A 4,356-nucleotide genomic window follows, 5' to 3' on the forward strand; every position below is an offset into this window, starting at 1 on the left:
TCTTCTTCTTCCACAAATCCTTTTATTTCCACAATCAGTACTGATTTAAAAAATTGGTACAAAATGTTAGCAAGTGAAAAGTTAGAAAGCTTGTTAGAAAATACTTTTTTAAAAAAGAATTTCAATATTACTATCTGTTTATCTTGCTAAGCAGTATTTCATAATGATGTTACCAGATGCATCAGATAATAACATGATGAACTGTGTTGAAAAATGTAGAGAAATGGATAAATGTGAGCAATTATTTAAGGTTGGGTTTAGTTTGGGTGTATTCCATAACTCAGTTTTCATGGTAATTGGGAAGTGAAGTTTACACCCCTGGTAGTAGTCCAGTCCTTTCAGTCTGACTGGCCACCATATAATATGGAAGTAATGCCCAAGAGTCATTTGATTTTATGTTAACACACCCAAATGAGGAAGTTACAAAAGAAGAAAAAGAAGAGCCAAGACTTTATTTTTATGCTAACACCCAAACAAGGGAGTTACAAGTCCAGAACTGAACTGGATCTGCATCATTCCAATCTGTGAGGGACACGTCAGAACTCAATGACCCAGCCTTTGGAGGCTTAAGAATTAAATACAGAAACTATGTATTGAAGTTCTCAAGTGTCCCCAAGATGTGCTGGGCAGGTGACTCTCCTGCAAACCAGGTAAGTCTAAGAAACGGAATAACAGGCAGGTCCCATGACTGGACCCACACAAGATGACAAAATCGTGCGGTTACACAAGTGTTATGCAGATGTTACCGTGCCACTAGATGTTCGCTAAGGATGACTCTCGTCTACTTCATAACGCTCTCAAGTAGTTATCTTCTGGAATCAATGTGCCTGCTTGGCCTGATAGCATATTCAGTTTCACAACTAGTGGGATCACTCAGAACCCTCCCACCCACCTCCCCATTTTGGTTGCTGTGCTCATGCAAATTGTGGCAGCCATGTGGATTGCATGGGTCCTGATGGGAGAGCATCTGCTTTGCATGCAGAAGGTCCCAGGTTCAAAACCCAGCCTCTCCAGATAAAAGGAGCAGGTAGCAGGTTGAGACCCTGGAAATCCACTGTCAATCAGAGCAGACAATGCAGACTCTTTGCTTCCAGGGGAGATGGATGTTTGGTTCCCCTGGGGTTCCTGGATGCTCTGTATTCTTGGAGCTTGGGGAACAACAGTGGAAGGGCTTCTGGAGCTCTGGCCTTGCTGGTGGACCTCCTGATGGCACCTGGGTTTTGGCCACTGTGTGACACAGAGTGTTGGACTGGATGGGCCATTGGCCCGATCCAACATGGCTTCTCTTATGTTCTTTTCATTTTAAAAAATTTATATTTTATCCAAATTATATCAAAGAAAAACAATACATGTAGCCTCACAGAGTCAGCAAAATGTATATTCCCATGTTCTAGTTCCCCTGTTCTAATTAACCTATTTGACTGGGATTCTCTCCCTCCTCTTTTGTAATAAATTAATTTAGTTAGAACGGTCATTGGACTCCTGTGGTTCCTTTTCATTTCTTAAAAGCCCGAGAAAGGACTGTTGCACAAGTTGAACCCCAAGGCTATGAAGGTTTTAATAAATAAACAAAATAAGTGTAACTGCTGGTTTGGCCCTGGATCATTAAGATACTGGAGGGAGGGGAAGAAGAAGAAGAAGAAGATGATGATGATGATGATGATGAAGAAGAAGAGATTGGATTTATACCCTGCCCTTCACTACCTGAAGGAGTCTCAGAGCAGCTTACAGCCTCCTTCCCTTCCTCTCCCCAGAGGAACAGACACCCTGTGAGGTAGGTGGGACTGAGAGAACTCTGAGAGAGCTGTGACTGACCCAAGGTCACACCAGCAGCTGCATGTGGAGAAGTGGGGACTCAAACCCAGTTCTCCCAGATTAGAGTCCGTGCTTCTAACCACTACACGAAACTGGAAAGTTCCTGCAAGTGGAGTTGGTGCCCGTGAGTTGCTCAGATACACAGTGGCACATCAGTAATGGAAAAAGATGGACATCTTAAGCGTACTATGTTGGGGCTGGAACCTGGGCATTCAAGGATGCTTTTGTAATGCTTCTTAGGATGACTTCTGTATTCTCCTGCCACAGAAAGGAAATAAAGCAGCTAGGGAAGAAGAATGTTCTTAACTCAAGAGTACCAGGAAATGAAATTCTATAATAGAGATAAATCCAGCTGAGGAAAAGGAAGGAGAAGAAGGTGGTGTGACACAAGGTGCTTTGACAGAACATCATCACTTGCTGTATACACAGTATATCCCATTATTGTTTCTGGTCTAACAGGTTTTAAAGGTTTTCTGTATCATTTCAATAACCTGCCAAACCAGTTTGACCAGAACTGGCAGTGGGACAAATGGAATTCATTTTTTTTTACACCACAGGCCCATTGTACCTCTTCCATGCTTTGGTGTAGTGGTTAAGTGTGCAGACTCTAATCTGGGAGAACCGGGTTTGATTCCCCACTCCTCCACTTGCACCTGGCTGGATGACCTTGGGTCAGTCACAAGCTCTGGCACAGCTGTTCCTGAAAGAGCAGTTTGTGTCAGAGTTCTCTCAGCCCCGCCCACCTCACAGGTTGTCTGTTGTGGGGAGGGGAAGGGAAAGGAGTTTGTAAGCCGCTCTGAGACGCCAAGTGAAGGGCGGGGTATACATCCAGTTTCCTCCTCCTCCATCTCGTCTTCTTCTTCTTCTTCATAAATGGATGAATGCATCAACTTGGCGCTGGAAGCTGCTCTTCAAACTGGGAGCTCAGACAGAGGAATGGTACAGAGTTTTTAGCAAGCCGTACTTTCGACTCCTCAGTCTCCATGCAACCTCAAATATGGAAATAGTACTGGCCTTCCATGTTGTTGTAAGGATCACTAAAATCAATGTACTTGGGGAACTGAATAAAGTATTAATCTGGAGGGAAGAATACAATGCCTGTTCTCTGAATGAACCAAAAATCATCAATGCAATAGTCAAGATTATCTCTTCGATCATACCTTGCAGAAATCTGGGGGTTTGGCACAAAGTAGGTTGCTTTGCAGTAATCCGGAGGCCCTTGGTTTTTTTAACCGATGCTGGCTATAGAGGAAAGTTTAATTGGAAAAGTATGTGCAGTGCTTGATGGACGTGGAGAAAAACAGAAGGATTCTGGAGCCGTAAAAAGAAGCCTGTAAGTGCACCTTCCTCTCTTCTTTATCACAGCCGTTGCTGTAAAACAAAGAAAAAAGAGACTCACATTCTTCTAGCTTCCCCCACATTCTAGTTCGGCAGCCAGAAGACATCATGACTACCAGTTCCCCAAATGCAACTGTTTTCGGCTATTGCAACAATAAGAACAACAACAAAAGCAGCACTCCGTCACTCAACACATTGATTGTGGTATGAGCTTTCTCAGACAAGAGCCCACAGAAGTAAGTAAGACAATTTATATAACTTGTTATAATACAGTCCAAAACTAAAATGTGATTTTTCCTTAGTGGAGAAGTCTATAGACAGGGCATGCGCTTTCTCAGACAAGAGCCCACTTCTATCAGATGCACAGAAGAAAGTTAGACAATTTATATAACTCATTATAATACAGTTCAAAACTAAAATGTGCTCATTTTTCCTTAGTGGAGAAGTCTATAGACATCTTTTCTCATCCCTGGGCACTAGTCTATAAGACCCAACTTAAAGTAAAGTTAGGCTTACCAGATGTCCTTTTTTAGAGGACATTTCCTCTTTTTTTGGTGTCTGCCCTCTTTTGAGCTCTTTTAAAAAACCTGATAAAAATGTCCTCTTTAGGGGCTGGAAGGTTAGGAATATTCCTAATTAGAAGCAATTATCACAGCTTAAATAGTAGGTAAAGGTAAAAGTTTCCCTTGCTCAAAAGCCAATCAAATCCGACTCTAAGGGGCAGTGCTCATCTCTGTTTCCAAGCCGAAGAGCTACTGCTGTCCGAAGACTTTTCCATGGTCATGTGGCCAGCATGACTAAATGTCGAGGTACACGGAATGCTCTTTACCTTCCCACCAAAGCAGTACTTGCAATTTCTTGCTTTCAAACTGCTAGGTTGGCAGGAGCTGGGGCCGGAGACGGGAGCTCACTCCGTCACACGGTACTAGCGTCTCAAACTGCTGAGCTACCGACCTTCCAGTCTGCAGCTTCAGCATCTTAACCTCTGAGCCACTGTGGCTCCCGAGCTTAAATAGTAGGGGCATTTAAATTGGGATTTGTCATAGTGCTCATCACTTGTTTGAAATAGTCAGTTGGGAAATATGTCCTCCTTTTTGCTTTTCAAACCACGGTAACCCTAGTAAAGTGGCTGTTTACTTATTGCTGCTATACATATTATATGCTGAACAACAGCTATAAGTAATTTGCAACAGGCAAACATCA

Source organism: Gekko japonicus, unplaced genomic scaffold (assembly GCF_001447785.1).
Source record: "Gekko japonicus isolate JY-2015 unplaced genomic scaffold, Gekko_japonicus_V1.1 scaffold2272, whole genome shotgun sequence".
Taxonomy (NCBI): Eukaryota; Metazoa; Chordata; class Lepidosauria; order Squamata; family Gekkonidae; genus Gekko; species Gekko japonicus.